This window comes from Ostrinia nubilalis, chromosome 15, assembly GCF_963855985.1.
Source record: "Ostrinia nubilalis chromosome 15, ilOstNubi1.1, whole genome shotgun sequence".
Taxonomy (NCBI): Eukaryota; Metazoa; Arthropoda; class Insecta; order Lepidoptera; family Crambidae; genus Ostrinia; species Ostrinia nubilalis.
In genome coordinates this window covers 955197-976143 of record NC_087102.1, presented here as the reverse complement: position 1 = coordinate 976143, position 20947 = coordinate 955197, and the positions used below count along the sequence as shown (strand labels likewise).

The 20947-nt window shown below is 37.7% G+C and overlaps 1 protein-coding gene across 1 annotated transcript in view; it reads left to right on the top strand.

Moving 5' to 3' along the window:
- Window positions 1-20947, top strand: part of LOC135078675 (stress-activated protein kinase JNK) — a 194609-nt gene that overhangs the window by 149206 nt on the left and 24456 nt on the right. The window contains exon 4 of the mRNA XM_063973219.1: window positions 20180-20302. The gene's annotated coding sequence lies outside the window, so the exon portion shown is untranslated. The remainder of the gene's footprint in view (window positions 1-20179; window positions 20303-20947) is intronic.

The following is a 20947-nucleotide window of genomic DNA, read 5'->3' as shown; positions in this document are numbered from 1 at the left end:
GCTTTTACACGTTTCGATCAAGAATAATATATTTTTAAAAGTAATTTGGCAAAGACAACTTGACTGTCAGTGCAGATTTTGTGAATGAACTAATCTATGACTGAGATGAGAGACATAATCTCAAAAGTCTGTGTTTTGAACTAATGTAGAGACCGTATATCCAATTTTCCATTATTCGCCCCGCAATTCGCACATTCAAATCTAAACTTTGCTGACAATGTGCTATCGAAATGCAAGAGATATGGACTCCAACTCCAAAGTTAACAGGATCATGATTAAATTACTATGACAGTTCCATTTCCATTTTTATTAGACCTGAAGTACAATCGTTTTCAGATTCTTTCAAACGGAATAATGCGTTCAAAGACGTGACAATTTATTGGAGATTATTTTGACAAACGCGGGAGGGAGGAATTCAATAAAATTTCGTAGATTTAACTTCGCTTTTGTACGGAAATCTAAAATAACACGGAGGCGTTGGACCATTGTTCGAGAATCAACAATATTCGTTGTTTTAGGAGGGCAATCGATTATACAACCTACCTACGTGTCTATTGAAAGCAAGTTTTTCCAAGTATATTTCCTCATTGGAAAATAAAGGAGTACTTAGTAGGGAGTTTCGCGATCCGATTTTTGCCGGTCAACTTAACTTTAGGTCGGTTAAACCTTTTTGTTGCCTTACTTACCTACTGAGTCTGTACTTTCTAACTACTATTTTGCTTCTGATTTTTCTGCTGACCCAATGGTCGTTTAGCTTTCCTCTGGGAGTAACTCGACTCACTGGTTAAGTAAGCGGTGGGAACGAGAGGTGGGAATAATCGTGCAAAGTCTGTATATTTCAACAGGATTAAAATTATGTCCTGCAAGTTTCCTGGTTCAAAAATGTGTGCACAGAGGGCGGCACAAATTAACGCGGCGCCGCAACATCTCGCATTCATTTCCCCTGGCGCGGAGTCTGCAGCCCACTGTGCGATGCGACTGGTTATTATGCATCTACCCTGTATTAAGTCCCAACTGGACTTTACAACGCGACTGTAAGTACTCCTCGTTCCTGCTATTTACTAAAACAGCCCATAACTATAAATAGAGTTTGGAACTGTTTTCGTTTGAACGTATGTAGCGGGATACCAGTTATGTTAGTTTTAGTACGGGACCTCTCAAAAGACGTACTCGCTCGAAGTTTATGTTTAGTAGTTTTGTGCAATATGCATATCTATTACTGAACACTGTTACACGCGTGGTGTACTTATTTGAATTTTTGTTTTCTCCGCTTAGGTACACCTAGTTCTTAACTAAGCAGTACATTTATTATGGTGACTAGATTTCGTATCTCTTTTGAAAAGATAAGACAAAAGTTTATGACCTGGGTATTCGGTAGTTCGTTCGGACCCGCAACCGCAGTCGAATCAAAGAAACCACCAAGCCAAGAAGCTTTCGCATCCAAGATGTCTGAAAGTATCCCTTTTCGTTGTGTTACATAATATGAGCTACAATATAGCATCGTTAGTTTGTTATTATGAGTTTTAACCGCCATACAAGGTCTTAGTTCCCCGCACCCAAGCAAGGTCGAGGATTGCCGGAGGCGGTCGTGTCCTTGCCTAAATTTATCATTAAGTCAATAAAACTTTTGCTTGACGACTAACGGGCTGGATAATAACCAAACTTTACTCACTTCTCTGTTCTAAAACTAGAACTTGCTAAAAGAGGCATGCTTATAGACAATTGGGGAAGTCCCTATGAGTAAGAAAGAAGGGTAGATGAATAAGCAAAAACAATGTTGGGTGCATGGTAGGGTGTCCCATAAATGGCTGAAAAAAAATTTTTTTTAGATATTGAAATGCATACCCTCTATTTCTTTTAGTACTACCACAGAATAATAATAAGTACTACGTACAGAAGTTTTTCTTCGCGAAGGTATTCAAAAAAATGTATGCTCAATGTCATCAACAATATGGTGTAATTTAGCTTGTCTTAAGAGTCGAGCACCGTTTTGTTGACATACGTCAGTGATCGGTACTGTCTTGATGCCATAGGGCTGACTGCTACAAGAAGCTACTGTGTCGCCATCTAGCGCACCACACTTGCATTCACTGCTCTTCGCGGCAACGCGCAGCTACATGCGGCCGCCAGTTATATAGTGTAAGAGCTAGCACCTAAATATTTTATAACACACATAACTGTGACAATTTATTTCACGTGGGCGAAGCCAAAAAGCTAGTAAGAAATAAAAATTCAATTCAGTAGGTATTTCAAACCAAATTTTATTACATAAACAAACATTATACTAATTTCATTATGGGCCCTTAGTATGTGAAAACTGCAATTGACGATATTTCGCACTGTTTTCAATATTATGTATTACAGAACGTATGTGTGATGGGATGATATTTTCGAAAACACGATTAGAAAAAATTTTTCTCGAAAAAAAAACATTTACCTCTGGATTTTTTTATAAAAGTTTAATATGACCGTGTTTTACAATAAAATTCCTATAAAATCACAAAGGTATCATGTTTGCCTCTTTGATTTCCTGGCTGTTTGAGATTTCAAAAACCTAAATATATTAATTTATTAACTTTCTGATAAAAATGTGAATGGCCCTTACGATGTCCCCCCTTAAATCAAAATGTCTTTATTTGGTCTATATGCCCATCATCACTACGTAATAATTATAAAAAAAAGTCGCTTTCCTGTCTGTCTGTCCCTATGTATGCTTAGATCTTTAAAACTATGCAACAGATTTTGATACGGTATTTAGGGTTCCGTAGCCAAATGGCAAAAACGAACCCTTATAGATTCGTCATAATAGTCTGTCTGAACATAGAACGTTTTTGTGCACTTTTTAAAATGAGTTAACCAAGTATATGGCTATTAGACTTGCACACGTCCGTCCGTTTTTTGTAGGATTAATATAATTAAGTAACATTTATTTTTTGCATTCGGCTCTTGGTCTAACCCAAACGAAACACGAACAACTAATGAACTAACAATGAACAAAGTTGATAAATTAGTAATATGTAAATAATGAATTTGTTTTACGAGCTGTCCCGGCGTACCCGCAAATTAATATAAAGTTGTTTAAGTGATTTATAAAATCGCAATATTAATTTTTGAAAGTAGGGTCATTGTGCTGGTTTTCTATCTAACTTCGGTTTTCGTCCATTTCACTGAGCTGCCATAAACACATGCGTAAAATTTGAATACAAAGTATTGTATTCACAGAAGGCAGTAGCCATCCCGCGCTAGTTTTGTTGCAATCTATAATGCCTAAGCAACAGTTCTACCTAAATGAAAATGTAATTTAAAAAGTAGTGAGTTCCAAAAAATTACGTAAATGCGCGGCCATACACCGGTCACCGGTACATTGCAGAAATCATCGCGCTAGAAAAAAAACGTGCTGACAGGAAAAGTTTTTGGCACGTATGTCTAATTGATAGCATTATAAACACAATTTTAAGTGTTTATTAAACTTCTTCATACAAAATTAAATCTTAGATGACTAAGGGTCATTTTTTTAAAGCAAAGCTCAGGTCATATAGCAGGCAAATCAACTCGGAAAGGGATCAACAACGTATCGCCTTTTGTGGCATGGAGGTAATAGTGGAGAGGAAATATAGATCTATACAAATATTCGACAAATTAATGACAAACAGCTGTTTATCTCTTTCTAACTTACCCCTGGTGATGTATAAAAAAAGAAATAGATAATGTTTGGTCAGTACTCATTCTGGCAACATTTTCATGTGACGTCACTAACTTACCTGAGTGCCGAGTAGGTACCTACATACAAGATTTAAGAAAACAACATATTTATAGGCAATCAGCTGACAACTACACGCACACACACACACACAAATACCTGTCAGCTGATTGCCTATATTGCGGCCATGTTGTTTTCTTAAATCGTGTATGTATTTATAATGCGTGTAAATGTGTGCGTAATGTACCGAGTACGTTTATTTTAAAGTTACGCCAAGTCCATGAGACATTGATATACGTCAGTGTTTTGCGAGCTGTCATTGCCCTTCGCGCGCTGTCATCGGCGAGGCAAGGCGTTTACGTTACGGTGCGGATTGTGTGTGCGTTGCAGTATGGACTTTAGTTGACTGCCTTTATGAGCACTCGAACGACATAAAATAATATGATACATTTATGTAAGGGTATTTTAAGATCACAAAGTTGGCAACTCCGATAGTTGGACGAAAACCAGCGCAAAGACCCTATCCTGTTTGACACCTATAATAATTGACAATAGCTGGCTCGGCGAACTTCGGCAAACTAATGTGTGACGTGAAGTGCCAAATCGCGGAAAATGTCGGAAGAAATACATGAATTTGCATGAATTATCATGAATAACAATAACCACTTATTTACCTCTCAGTGTCTTCAGGCAACTTAAAAAAAGTACATTGTGTGTTTTTATTATTATTTAGGCAGTTAAATACTGCACAGTATTTTTTACACAGTATTTTTTTATTTTTTTCCATAATACAAGAGTACGCGTGCGTGTGTCAATGCTCGATCGTATCTCGTAATGTGACGCCTTGTCGAATCGCCTCCTGTAGGTGGGCTATCGTGCGTGTTTTGTTTTCGATGTGAACTCGCGGAGATGAACAGGCCTGGTACTACTCAGACATAGTTAAATACAAAATTTCATCTTCCTACGTCAACATTAACCCGTGCCGACTGAGCTCTGAAGATTTTGAAAAATGCTGGTTTTATCCCTTTGGTTATGTAGCTTAATCAATTAAAATATTTAAATTTTACAAAATATTTATATAAAGAAGATATCAGACAATATATTTTCCCCCTTGGGTCCCTTTTTTACATTCTGGATACAGATTTCCATGCTCCTGAATATTGGCCTGATTTTTGCTACACTGTTATTTTTTTATTTATTTTTATTTATTTTATTTTAATCAATTAAAATATTTAAATTTTACAAAATATTTATATAAAGAAGATATCAGACAATATATTTTCCCCCTTGGGTCCCTTTTTTACATTCTGGATACAGATTTCCATGCTCCTGAATATTGGCCTGATTTTTGCTACACTGTGCGTAGCAAAAATAGCTTTTTCTCTTCCTTTGCAGTGATCGAACAATGAAAATCTTGCATAAGCTTTATAGCTCTCTCAGCTGTATCATTAACTACCCTTAAAGAAAGCACTTTTTTGCTTTTAAATAGGCAACATCTTCATCTCATTTAGAAATGGGTCTCAGGGGAAAATTCTTATCAATTTTCAATGGGAAAAATAAATGTATAGTCTTGACAGACACTAAATCACTCAATGGGTTTCCAGCAACAATAAATAAGACAGTATTATTATCAATTCATTAAAAACATGATAAAAAAATTAGTACTAGTCCTATTTACCATAGAAATAATCATACCTTCTTCAGATGGAATGTATATCTTCCCAGAATCATACATACTCTCTCTTTGTACTTTTACTACAGTATTGACGGTGTTTCTTCATTACCTTCATCATCAAAGAGTGATAAAACGGCAATTTCTTCTGACATGAAGTAACAAAGATGTTGACTAAACTTGCTCAAGGCTGATTTGGAAATCAATTTGTCAACACTCACATATACCTTTTGGAAAGTGGATGTCAAGAGTTCCTTAAGGCTTTCATCAGAGCTGGTAAGTTGGTCGTGATGATTAATTGGGAACAAATGAATACGCACCGCTACTGCCGTGCAACATGTTTCGATGCAAGTCGGCACGGGTTATCGTACTCCAAATAAAGTAAAAATTTATTTCCGAGTGTTTTAGAGGCAAACAAACAAAACTAAGACCTATGCGTTACAAATTTAAAACTTTGAAAATTATGGGACACCCTAGTGCATGGTCTTCCCCTAAGTATACCTACTCGTCAATGCTGGCGATAATTTCTATAAAAGATTTGACCCACAAAAGCTCCAACACTTTAAATGTTAAACGCTTTACGTCGAACGCTCGTATTGTACAGCCTTATCGAAATATGAGCGATATTGTACTCATATCGGTCCGACAAACGCCTCGAAATAGAAAAATCGTTTCAGTTTTGGCGATCGGCCAGAACGCAATATCATAGCCTGAGGAGCGGAGGTTCAATACTGTAATATTACATAACAGAAGCATGTTCAGTGACTATCCATAAGCAATGCGACAAAATTGTCATGAAATAGTTCGCGACAGCCAAAGTAGCCAAAAAGTTCGCAACACGTCTTTGTTACAATTGAACTGACTGTTGTCAACTTTTTGATCTGTTTAGGTGTTACTTTACTCTTTAGTTCAGCGTGGGTCATCTATAACCTTACATAAGTCAGATAGTCTAATTTAAGGTACTACCGTTAGCCTGACCTACAATTTAATCCATAGTAAAAAGGAGTTCAAGGCACCTTTTACAAATACATTAGGTAGTATTGCTTGAGCTTTCTTTGTATGCCATTTCAATAGAATGTTTTCAAAGCTACTCGTATAGTTACGTAACTTTTGTTCTTTAACTTTTAAAGATTTGAAAAGCTACACTGAAATGGAAAGAAAAAAGATCGGTTAGAAATCTTCTAATATCTTCAAAGGTACCTGACCTAGCTTTATGAAACAAAACGTACTGGAAAATCTACGCATTATTATTTATTAAAAAATTAAAGGCTTGAATTCATTTACTCTTTATTTTATAGCTGGGTCAGAACTTTTGAAGAAAATCTTCAGATTTTCTAACCGACCCTTTTTCTTTGCGGTCCAGTGTAGTTAAATAAATAGAGGTCCTACTGGTTCTACCTGGCTGTGGCCACGGTATGATGCGGCACTTAGCGAACTACACACAGAGGTCGCTGGAGTGCACTGAGGCGGGAATCCAATGATTTTTATTGGGCGGGTTACGTACGACAAACTTTACAAAGGTTTGAACATTTCCGCTCCGTTTAAGATGCGGTAATAACCCTGAGGTGGAATGAACAGCAGTTGTTTAAGTTAATCTGCTATAGGCGTAGGACAGGTTTCGATATGATTAAGCATGTTTCGATAGAAATTAGTTTTGTTTTTACCCGATTGCGCCAGATGGAGGGTTATATTCGAGTGTATAAAAATTATAGCGATTTACCTTTTGCATGCCTTTGAGCAAAAGATGGCACTCAATGAATAATCATGAAATCTTGAAAGCTTAAATCTAATTTTGCGACTGGCTCAAGTCAAACGGGAAATACCTATGGGTTTTAGTGTCTTTGAAACTATTAACTATATTTAATTATTAAGTGTAAGTACCTATAAATAATAATAATAATAATAAGGGCAGCTTTGTGGCGAGCTGTTGGTGAGTAGCGACACCACGGGGCCAGTTGTTAACCCGAGTGCTCCCGAGAGTCGGTCAAGACCCTCGTCTTCGGCTTGCCGAAGTGGAATCCGAGAGGGTCTGCAGGACTTTCACCTCTGGCTTGCCTTAACCGGCCGGCCAGAGTGGAGTCGCTAGAGCTATATGCTCCAGGGGTGGAAGTGTTAAAGGGCATAACGCCGCGAGTAACCTCGGAGAAAGCGCAGCACACCTCTCTACACCCCTGAGCTGGCAGACGCCAATGTTGCCCCTCAGTCCGGTCTATACGACCCATGACGCCAGGGGGGGCCCATTTAGTCGCTGGCTAGTCACCGCCTGCCATTTTTTCAGTCCGAGACTATGAACCAGGCAGGTGACCCGTAGTCTCCATCCATAGCCCAGTAACCAGTCCATCCATCCTTCATCCATAACCCTAGTCCATTGTCCAATAACTGCAATAGCTCCTGTGCACAGGCTGGGGATGGTCTCTGGCTACATCCCATGATATAGTCAGAGACTAGATCCAGCATGTGCACCACTTTCACTTTTGTCGATTATTTTGCGCTTAAAACGGCCTCTACGTGTTGGATCTGTATCCCCACGCAAGCCTTATAAAGGACCGGGCCACTTTTGACCCGTGAGCTCCAAAGCGTACAAACATAATAATAATAATAATAAAACGTTTATTTCAGACATTACGTATCCATATGTGTTAGTAACATGATAATCTTAATCTAGTGTTAGTAATAAGCTAATGACAAGTAGGTAGATAATTATTTATACAATATGGCTTCCAGTGTGACTCCTGCGCTATAGGTATTCATAGCGAGTGACCGGAGCATGAAGCTGCAGCCAGCGGCGCATCAGCGGGGAGTCCCACCGGTCAGCCAGCGCGCGCAGAATGCTGTTCGAGCTGCCGCGCACCCGCGCCCACAGCGAGGCGCAGCGCTTTCTGATGATAGTGTAGAAACAATCAGTCTGCGCCTCAGCAAACATGGCTGATGCACTACAGTGTCGCGGCAGGCCGAACAACATCCTGAACGCGTTATTGTATTGGACGCGTAGTGCACTATAAGCCCGCTGCGTAAAGCTAGCCCATAGGCCGCACGTGTAGAACGATTGACAATATGCTTTATAAAGCGTCAGCTTAACTGGTTTACTACAACGTGCGAATCTACGAGCCAACATATTACAGCGAACACACAGAGCCCTACGCTCCCTCTCAATATCCACAGAGTCTGACAGGCTGTCAGTGACCCAGTGACCCAGATACTTAAATTGGTGAACTCTTTTTAGTTGTGAGCCTCCGAGAGTAACAGATGGTACATTCCGCTGACTCCCGGCCGCACCAGCTTGAAACAACATAAACTCACTTTTAAGCGAGTTGTATCTAAGCCCATGAGCCACCGCATACTCTTCACACATGTGTAGAAGTCTTCTTAATGCTCCAATCGACGGGCTCAGCAGCACCATATCGTCAGCATAACTAATGTTGTTTACACACACGCCACCTACATGGCATCCTATATATGTGCTGCTGAGCTCCCCGATCAGCCCGTTCATGTATAGGTTGAAGAGCTTGGGCGAGCTCAACCCTCCCTGTCTCACCCCACACTGCAACCCATACATGTCGGACCGCGAGCCAGCCCACTTTACACAATTATTCTGATTATCATACCAATATTTAAATATGGATATGATTTCAGTGGGCACATTAGTTTCACAATGCAGCTTATTCCATAATAAATTGTACGACACCAAATCGAATGCCTTCGATAAGTCCAAAAAACAAGCATAAACCGGGGTTTTTCTAGCTGTATAGTACTGCACAGTCTGCTTGAGACAGAAGATGGCACTCTCTGTGGACAGACCTGGTTTGAAACCAAACTGTGCATCGTGAAGCTCAATGTGCTCACCTAATCTTCTATCAAGCAGACTATCCAGCACTTTAGCTATAACCGTGGCTAAAGATATAGGCCTATAATTGGACAAATCTGAGGCATCCCCAGTTTTATTTTTTATAATAGGCACTACAACTGTGAACATCAACTCTTCCGGCAAGTAACAGTGACTTATGCAAAGATTAAAGAACATAGACAGAACTCGCGGCAAATGGACTCCCGCATACTTTAGATGCTCGATGCTGAGATCATCGTGACCAGGAGACTTACCTCTGACCATGTTTTTAATTATGGAGGCGACCTCTCGCGCTGAAAACCTGACAGACAAATCCTCGACACGACATCCAGCATCGAACACCCTAGACTCCTGAAGGAGAGGGGACTCCACTTTGAAGTGCTTCCGGAAGGCATTTGCTATGTCGGTCGGTTCGTACATACCGGCTACACTCGCCGGTAGACTCGGTTTCGGGTTCAATTTATTGGTATTTTTCCAAAATTTACTAAAGCATTTTTCAGTATGATTTTGAGCGATAATGTCCATCTTAATTTGTTGCTCATTGTTTTGACAATATTTTAATTTAGCTTTAAACAGTTTTTTAGAGTCACACATTTTATCATGAATAAAACCGTAATTGGGTTTACCATATTGTAACCAAGACTGATACCAAAACCGAGCCTCCCTGTGAGCAACACTCACATGTTTATTCCAACCAGTTATACATTTATGTCTTTTACGCTTTTTCTCCCTATAAGTACTCTCTGCTGATTCTTTTAAAACACATATAATATCATGGTACATTGACGTTAGTATTGTTCTATGGTCGATATTAGAACATGTTTTGTCGCCACATTTAGAAAAATCTGCAGGAAAATCTATTAGATAAAGTCAAACGCGAGAGTCAGCAGAAAATGTTTTCACCATCGATCCCTAATTTTTAAGTTACCCCTATGGTAACACTTAACAGGCATTTTGTTTTCATAGGGGTCACTTAAAAATTGGGGATTGATGGTGAAAACGGGCATAAATCTTTCAAGGTCCTAATATTACTTTTACTCGGCAATGAGGTCCGCAATACGAAGCCATTACCTGCCCGCAGTACGTTCGGGGGATCCCCCGGCGCGAATTAGTAACATTCTGGAGTCAGACCGCGCCGCTCCCGCGAGCCTTCTGCGCGGGTAATGGCGCGGGCATAGGGTTGCCAGGTCCAAAATCACAAAAGCCGGACTTTGTACTTCATTTGGCCGGACATTTTACCCTAAAAGCCGGACATGTGACGGGGGGGGGGGGGTGCAATTAGTGTCAGCTCATGGGTGAGTACTATCATCATCGGTTGCTAACCAACATCCTGAAGCGTGCGCTTCATATGATTCTGTGGCTCGACTTTCACCTGATGCGGCAACCAAATAAAAAGCCTAACAAAAGCCGGACAGGCCGGACAAGGCAATGTTTGGCCGGACAAGTCCCTAAAAAGCCAAACATGTCCGGCTAAAGCCGGACGCCTGGCAACCCTACGCGGGCAGCGCTGGGAATAACAGCTGCTGGGAAGATTATCTAGGATTTGAAGCTCGAAATTATTTATTCAAGACAGCTTTGAACACCTTTCAAAGCTAGAACTGGAATAAGTAATAGTTTTGTCAAAGAGAGTTCATTTAGCACATTATGATATTAGAAATACGAAAGTGTAGGCTGAATGCAAACAGCCCGAGAATAACGCCCGTATTCACAAACGATGCTTGCTTAAGAGCCATTTTACATTTTCGTGCGAATTTCTAAGATTTTGGAAGCATGAATTACTATCTTAAGCAACACCCAGAGATTATTTAATAACTGCGAAAGATAAGTCAATCCTTGTTGTTGACCATTAATGAAACGGATTTCCTAAAACTCTTTTGCTTAATTCACAGTGCCCCATCTCCCACAACCATTTTACGAAAAAATTGCCGCAGACTCATTTTCAAAGTCCTGTATCTATTATTTATGCCTATATAATAAGCTTAAAAATATATAGTAATCATCGGACATATATTCTTGTAGTCCATTAATGAAATAGATTCTTGAATTTCATTACCATTATTGAGTAAAATCTAAAAATAATTTGGCAAATTTGAAGATCAACGTCACATTTAGATCGTGGTTTTTGGTTTAAAAACAAAGCAATAACTGCAATAAAAGTATCCCAAAATAAAGAATATTCATTGTAGAATTAATTTCTACAGTTATTGTTTAAATATTAGTAACCACTTTGTCAAAATATTGATGTGAATATCAGTATAAATTACAATGCGCAAGCCGACATCGATTAGTATGGCGCGAGCGCCCGTCAAGGCAGGACCTGTGTCATTTTTCCCGCCGTGACGTTTACGTGCGTTCGTGTCGTAAAGCGGTGATTTGTACGGCGACCAAATACATTTGATACTATGCCGAGAGGCTGTTTCGAGTCGGCCGGCCGAGCAGAAATTGAAATGATGAATTTTAATTTCTTTGACGGATCTGGGTTTAACTATGTATAATATATAATAATAATAAATAGTATTTATTTTCTCATCACAAACATTACAATGACACAAGTTTTTAAGCACATTAGGTACAATTCAAAAACCAAGTTGTTTGTGTGAGACTGATGCCCGTGAATATGTAGGTACCATGTATTTAATTTAATAAATAAATTATAAAAAAGTATATCCATTATGATAGCACCCTTAACACAAGCATATTGGTTGCCTACTTTTGGACTAGATGGCGCTGTGAAATTGTCCAAAGATTTGTTTATTTATTTATCCGCTTTGAGTTTTGTTTCGTGAAGAAGAAAAAGAAACGTTTTGTTTTTTTGTTAAATCTATACTAATAAAAGAGGAAAGATTTAATTGTTTGTTTGTTTGTTTGGAGGCAACAGGCTCCGAAAAAAATTTCTTTCACGATTTAGAATCCTAATTTGTTTCTATGTAGGCTATAAAATATTTTCAAAAACTTTAGTCCAAAATCTTTGATAAAATTCGACGTTTAATAAATAAATTAGATAACATATTAATACTTTTTTTTTCAGTACGATTTTAGTACTTGTTTTTCAGAAATTCTACGATTTAACTAAACTTCTAAAGTGTTTATATTTTATGCATAATTTATTAACTTCTAAAATATACATATATCCTATTGATAGATGACGTGCTTCGTATTTTATTAAAATTATTACCTGACTAGGTTAAAAAGGTGTGGAATGTTATTTTGGAGATAATTTGGTTCCATAGAAATATAGAGAGATGCTAAGTAATGCACTGAGTTCGAAACTCAGTGTCGTATTAGAAATTCACACACACAAAGAAATCAAATTATGTGCTCATTATCCATTGCGGTATCAGTATTCAACGTCCGAATAATCTTTAGTACTATGCAAGCAATATAAACTGTTTACATAATGACGTCGCTACTGTCATCATTGCTTTCACAAGCAATATGTTCCAATTTGTCCCTTGTCACATTTCCCTTTAGTTTCTGTGATCTGTGCTTGTTTCTAAGTTGATATCAATGAAATATTCCTTAGTACTTTTGATTTAAATTATTTTTTTTATTTTGACACGTGTTTTCAAACATCAAGGTCAGATTACAATAAAATAACAAGTGAAAACGTAACATTGCATTGCAACTCGCAATTTCGCAATATTGATGAGGAGATTCCATTGGAAAGTCTATATTCATTCCTAGGATTCCCCTAACACCATCAAATTCAAGAGAATTCAAGAGAGTGCAGTTTCCCATCTCATGCTTAGGGACCACGGTTTAAAATAGCGTGGTTGCATAGAGCCTGCAACGGGCAACCGCGTGCGCAGCTGCTCATACTAATTTTCGATACAAAAGCAAGTGTTGGCGCCCTCACGAGTTTTAGCGGAGTTCCATATGGTAGCGGGAGTAGACTTAATGGAAATCTATGCTTCTCCGACGACCAGTTGTATGTGGAATACTCCAGAGTATGCGCACACAATAGCCTGGTGATTTTAGCACCTGAAGGAAAAACAAAAAAACATTGTTTACAAAGAAATCTGCGGCAGGTGTAGTGTTTTAATTTTGTTTTAGAAAGATCTCATAATTTTGTAAGTATTCAAATATTTAAACATAATGATGTGTAGATTTTATATTAAAAAATATAATCATTTAACAAAATTAATTTTCTAAGGATATTTTAATTCTATTAGAACCATAGAATTATCACTTCACGGGATTTATTGCAACAATATCTATTTTATCGGTAAATAAAATATTTACCCTCCCGACGTTTCTATTAGAACCATTTTCCACTTCATCGCAGTAGAAGTCGCGGGCAAAAAGCTAGTATGAAATATGTAGTATTGCCCGCGGCTTCACCCGCTTGAAATTTAGTTTGTCACAGATCGTCATAAATTATAGCCTATACATTGTTATTCTGGTCGACGCCAGGGATGGATGAGCGTCGCTGTCGCTGGCGACAGGGTCTTCTGGTTCAGGGTTCATGGCGTAGGTCTCAGGCAAAATGAAATCCACTCGTAGAAATTAATAAACTCAGTGTATTCACGAAAATAATTACACACAGCACTAGAGTCGTATCGGAACTGAGTGAACCAAAGGTCTTGCGATAGGAACGTCCGACCCGAGTGATAGTTGAACACAGACTGCCTAGTACTGCTGTACTGTAAAGTTTCATCAAAATCTGTTCAGTAGTTTTTGCGTGAAAGTGTAACCAGGCCTGTTCATCTCCGCGAGTTTACATCGAAAACAAAACACGCACGATTGCCCCCTACAAGAGTACTATTCGACAAGGCCTCACATACGAGCGAACATTGACTCACGCACGCGTATTCTTGTGTATGAAGGAAAAAAATAAAGAAAATGGTGTACTAAATACTGTGCAGTATTTAACTGCCTAAATAATAATAAAAACACAGAATGTACTTTTTTAAGTTGCCTGAAGACACTGAGAGGTAAATAAGTAGTTAATATTATTCATGATAATTCATGCTAAATCATGTATTTCCTCCGCCATTTTCCGCAGTTTGGCACCTCACGTCACATCATTTTACCGAAGTCAGCCCTATAGCTTCGGCGCAGTGCCGATCACTGACGTTTGTCAACAAAATGGTGCTTGACTCTTGAGACAGGCTAAATCACACCATATTGTTAATGACATTGAGCATACATTTTTTTAAATACCTTCGCGAAGTAAAACTTCTGTACGTAGTACTTATTATTATTCTGTGGTGTAACAAACATCCAGACATCCACACAAACTTTCGTATTTATAATATTAGTAAGACTAGTAAAAAGTAAGATAGTAAGATGAATTATTTTTATTATTTGTTTACTTATAATAATATTTATTTATTTATTTCTTAGCTCTGTCTGATAATGGATCTGGAGGAGATGCAATAAAACTCAGTAAAAACTCAGTAAAACTCATTTATTTCTGTAAGTAGGCTTTAAAAAAGCACTTTTACACGTCCCAGTATTAACCCTACCACTGCTTCAGGACAAATAATGGCCACCTCCGTAACAAAACAATAGAACCCTATGGAGTTTGGGCTTGTGTGATTCGCCTTGACGAATATTTCGTATCCAGGGTCCGATGATGGAGCTGTAAGGGGGAAGCATTTTTTTTTCACTATGTGACTGTCTTTATTTTGTACTTAATATATTTTACATATTATACCTATTCGTGTTTTATTATTCGTATCCAGGGTCCGATGATGGAGCTGTAAGGGGGCAGATTTATTTTTCACTATGTGACTGTCTTTATTTTGTACTTAATATATATTTTACATATTATACCTATTCGTGTTTCATTATGAATCGAAATATAAAAGACTTAATAAACTCTATTAAAAATTTAAATTAATTAATCAAGTTTGAATACCTCATTCTACCTTAAAATTAATAACTTAAATCAAGTCTTAATACGGTCACGGCTCAAGATTTTTTTGTCCATTTCAGCGTTCTTTTTACTCTTTTGACGTTGCGTTGACAGCTTTTACCTAAATTCGCGCGGAATATTTTTGTGAAATGGCTCTTAAGTAAAGCAGCAAATCAAACGTACAGCGTTGAATAGAGCTCTGTGATTGGTTCGTGTGTCACTCTGTGCTTCCATGTGCACTGTGAGACCTCATAGTAATGTTTGTGAATACGGGCGTAAGACCTCCTTCATTTCACTATGCATTTCTTTTTTCTTTGGACAACCATCATGATCCAAGCTTGAACTGTTCAAGCCAGAACAAAGACTCAAACTTTATATTTTCCCACTTGAGACTCGACTCTAGAACTTCTGAGTTCTGAGAGTCTAACTTTTTGTCCACCGGATCACAGAGGCGATCTGTAATGACGATGAAGGACTCTTGTTGTTGTTAATTAGTCCCATTTGCCTAGCTCTAGATTATCGCAGAGACAGCTGTTTAAACCACCACGTTGTTAATATGTGCGCAAACACTCAGATTGATCACGTTTTACAGCTTGATTTCATTTAATTAATATAAATTGGTACATAATTACTGTAATTGGTACAAAAGCATAATTATTTAAATAAATACATAATGATATTAGTTTATTTATTAATTTGTTTTATTGCTTGTCACACGATCACAACAAACGTGGTAAAAAAATAGTAAATTTAAATACATGACAACTTCGTCATCTTCGTCGTCATGACACCGAATTTACATACATAGTTCTTTTTCTTTGGAATTATTATAACATCTAGGTGAATGCAATGTACGAGTATGCATGTATAAATGGATAAAAAAAATAATAGCCCTTTTTCTTTAAATATTTTAATAAAAGTAGCTCGAATAGTTTGTGACCACCACATGCCACATTTCTTTTGTTTCGCCTGCGTCTAACAACGCAAATAGTTTCCCTCAATAAACCAGTGCAAGTAATTCTCTCCGCTCCAAAGAGCTGGCGATGCAATAAAGCGCAGGCCGCGGGCTCATTGGAAACGCAATAAATAACTCAACTTACAATGGAATTTTCATTGAGACGGTCCTTTGTTTCTTTAGAAGATAAACACAATGAGAAAAATTTGCATAGATTTTAAATGCAGCTGTTCATACAGAAATGTTGGTCCACTTTTACTTAAAGCACGTCCTATTTTTGTTGTGAATCACATACTTCGAGTATTAACATGTAAACAAGGGCTTACTTAAACTCAGTACTGAGTATTATTGTATGTTTTCTTTTTTATAAGTACACTAAAATAATATTAAAACATTTGAATCGGTTAAAAGGCAGACCCATAAGAAGCTTTTATCTACGACTTAATAAATTAATAACATTTATTTTACATCGGGATACCCCATAACGCTCCAAGAATTCTCGTAGCGTAAACTTAGCCTGATGAGTTCGAGCGTGCAAGCCTCTCACTGGCGGGAAAGCTCTGATCGTAGCGGCAAAAAGCTCGCTCGTGGCGCTCTGGTGAGAAGCCTCGAAAGCTCGCCGCGGGGTCGAGTGCCGAACGGGCACTGCGGAATAATTGGAGCGAACGAACTTGGCTCGTGGTTACAGTTGAATTTTAATATTTTATAAAAGTTCGCGTGTTTTAGTGTAACTTGAGATAAGAATAAGTTTTTTGAATTAACTTCTGTGACTTTATCGTATTTATTCATAGATAAATAATGTCGTAGTACGTAGTTACAGAAAGATTTGCTACGAACCTACTACAAACCAAGTTCGTAGCATTATGCCGCTCTCTAGCAAGCAAGTAACATACATGTAGCAATAAGAGCGTGCTAACCTGCTTGTTTTTTCTATGTTATTTAAAATACATAATTAGAGCGAGCGGACTGCGCTCGTGGTTACAGTTGAATTTTAATGTTTCATAAAATTTCGCGTTTTAGTGTATCTTGAGAATAACTTTTTGGATTTACTTCTGTAACTTTATCGTATTTATTCACAAATAAATAATGTCGTAGTACACTCGTTACAGAAAAATATGCTACAGAGCTACATAACGCTTCGATTCCGCTACGAACTTAGTTCGTAGCAAACCAAGGTCGTAGCGAATCGTAGCGTTATGTAGCTTTGTAGCACGTAGCATGCGTGTACCTACCTGCATGTTTCTTCTATAAATGTTCTTTAAAATACTTTGTAAACGGAGTAACCAGTAATACTATTGTGAATTCAAATAAACAGATAATTAATCGTAACCCATACTATAGTTACGCTCGTGGGAAACTGGTCTTACACTGAGTTTAACGATCCCTAATTCACATAAACACTATTTACGAGTATCTCCAGTGCATAACGTTCCAGCTGGGCAAATAGGCTATAGCATGTTAAAGTGTTTGTTAAACCTGCGTATAACTTTGTTATTGTTATTTGCAGAAGGTATTTATTTTACAGTATTTACAGTTTATTTCTTTAAAGAAAGAAAGAAAAATAGTTTATTTGGTTAAAAATGAGTTTTTAAAAACAATACCATTAAAGTTTTTAAATGCATGTGTTATTCAATCGTCAAAGGCATACAAAAGCTTTGTTTCATTCTTAAAAGTACAAAAAATATTACATTTTAGGTATTTGTGGTAAAAGATCAACAGTGTTTTCTATGAGTATAGGTACCGTCGTCATCATTTCCAATATTACACTGTTTTTCATTGAATGTAAACTCTATAGGTAACGTCCTTGCCAAAAATGTGCACATGAATGTGTCCTATAATATATTTTAGAAACAAAAGCAACCGACCAAACCCGTGAGGTTAAGCTTAGTATGACGTATCCTTCAAATTGGTGTGCACATGTAATGTTTTACGGCCGAGTTTGAGAGGCAATTGGCCCTCTCGACCTGTGGAGGGAATGGCAAATGTCAAGTGGGCACTCGCCGCGGCTTGCGCTGTATGACATACTATTTTGGATATATAGATGAATTTACTCGTACGTTGAGATGTATAATATGGTCAGGTGTTTGCTGAACTACTAATTTATCTGGCGTGACTAACCACTAATTTATATTTAATATAAAAGCTTAGCTAGGTTTTTCTGTCAGAAATATTTATCTACATGTAAATTTTTAAGTCTACTGCTACCTACGTTTTTTGGTTTGTTTGTTAATTTTTCACGCCTATACCATTGAAATTTTATAGATAAATCATCATTTGAAGATTGGACTTGGAATAACCATTTGAGTTATTTATGAAACAAAAACTCATAGACAAAATTTTTAACAACAAACAAAATTATAGCACTTTCGCACTGTACTACTATTTATGAAGGGCATTTGTCGTTTATGCTATTGAATACAACCGAATCCGAATTGATGTAACAAATAGCTGGCATAGCGATTGAATGCCCGTACCGCAGCCCAGTGAACTAAATACTAGCAGCACAGTCTGGAATGCACATCATGTACATTCGTGGGGGTGTATATCAGTTCCAAAATGCTTTACACGCTAGATCAGGCGTTCATTCAGGGCCTTACTAAAAAAAAGTTAAACAAAGTGTTTACTACAAAGAAGTTAGTTTCAAGACGATAGTGAATATAATAGGCACTTACAGGGCAGATATGTATCTACCATCCTAGACTGTATCTCACTTAATATCAGGTGCGATTGCGGTCAAATACCTGCCTTGTCTTGCTTAAAAAAAATTGGGATGGACACTGGTTTAAAATGTCATTTTCATACTAAATGACAATTTAAACTAGAGTTCAACTAGAGTTTATCTTTTTATAATGGCCCCAGTTTGGACTTTTGGAGTGTGGACGCAATGTATACGACTAGATTTTAAATCGCAGCATTTGTAAAGATCAAAGGAATTTTAAAATCATCCGTACCACCGTAAAGGGGACACATCTTGACAGCATTCGAAATTAATGCAAATTGAAGAGGAGTTGGCAGATCCGAGCGTCTGCCGCGTAGGGCGCTAGCTGTTTGTTTATCACCAGTAGGTTTGCACTCCCCCCACTAAACAAATAGACACAGGACATACAGTCTGAGGAAGTTTCAGGGAAATCGTAGGTTACTTTAAATCTACTCATGAATGTTTTTGGTTCTACTTTATAGCATGATACACTGTAGGTATATGCTGAGTAGTTGCTAATTTGTTCTAACAACGATTTTTTTTCTCTTAATTATGTTATTTTATGTTATGAACCAAATAAACATAATTTTCTTCTTCTTAATTAATCATCGAACGACTAATCAATGCGATGCGATTATGAACATGGAATGTAATGCATTTCTTCATTTTGACTTTTAGTGTCAATTATATTTATTCATCTTTATTACATGGACTTGAAAGCTACTGAGAATTTACTTCAATATGATTTTTGGCACGAAAACATTATAATTCTTCTTCTGTGCCCCAGACCTCTTCGCCCTAATGTTTGCGAGTGATGTAATCAGCATAATGGTTCATCATTATCTCTTGTTGCCAACATCTCAAATTGTACGTCCTACTGCGAGAGTTGGCAAATTATTTTGATGGCGCTGTGTAGATAATAATAACTTTGAATGGCCTAATAACAAATCCCCATCTTCCAGGAATTTATAATCCTTAGAGATATTACAAAAATTTTGCTCTTTTCCTTTTCCAATAATAGTTCGTTAGAAAATCTTCATTTTTTAAAGGCTACATAAATTCGCCTCATTGGCCGCGCGACACTGGCCACCAAGAAAATGTATCCTTTTTTCTTAACGACCAATATCGATATTCTTTTGTTTTTTTCTTTCTCTATCTTCGAATTTTCACGCATACTTTTACGTCTATAATTATTAAAATTATACTATACTAGCTTTCCGCCGGCGTCTTCCCCCGCGTGAAATTTTGTCTGTCACAGAAAAACATTATCGCGCTCGTCCCTGTTTCAAAAACCGGGATAAAAACTATCCTATGTCCTTTCCCGGGACTCAAACTATCTCGGTTCGTACCGCGACCGTGGCGGGAGACCGTGAGCTTACTAGTTAATCCTGAGGTTGATTGATTTGATTAAAACAAATAATATTAACGTAGTGTGTTTTGTTGTCCACAGACGTAATAGACGCTGTTCGTCTCCCACCGGCACAAGACTGACTCTGTGATAAGCGCGCGCACCCGGACAATAAGGCACACATATATGGGGACGCCTGCACCTTTATAGACGCACTAATCTAAAGTAAGTTCGATACCAATATACATATTTGTAAACTACAACTAAGTCAAAGACAATTATCGCCTCAGACGAAAACGTTGCACAATGGCAACACAAATTTTTTTTTGTTACCTACATATTTAGCCTAGGCGTCCACAGACCACTGACTTTTTGTCGACCGATAGTTGGGTCGGGCTGTTAATCAGTATGGACATATTGTATGAAAGTGCGCAAATTGGATCGGCCGATTCTTCATACAAATTAGAATCGGGCCCAACTATCGGCCGACAAAGTCTGTAGTCTGCGGCTAGACTTAATTTGGACTGACTGTAGTGTAACTTTTCCCGGGACTACTATTTATCTCTTTCTTTTAAATGGTAGTGATTCGTTACCTTTTTTATCCCATATCGTACTATCGTGGGTGAACGAGCTAACACTCAGTAGACACTACTCACTTTGAAAAATGTCCAAAAGAAAAAAGCAATCGTTCATTTCGAAAGGTATTGGAATAGCAATATTTCATCCAGCACAAAGAACAACCGAAGTGCATAACAGCAATAAAAACTTGGGCAGCTGTGCCGGCGACATATTCCCTCAATAAGCACCCCTTTATGGAAGATATTGTAAATTTCCAGACGCAACTTTCTCCATTGAAGTTGTGAACAATAT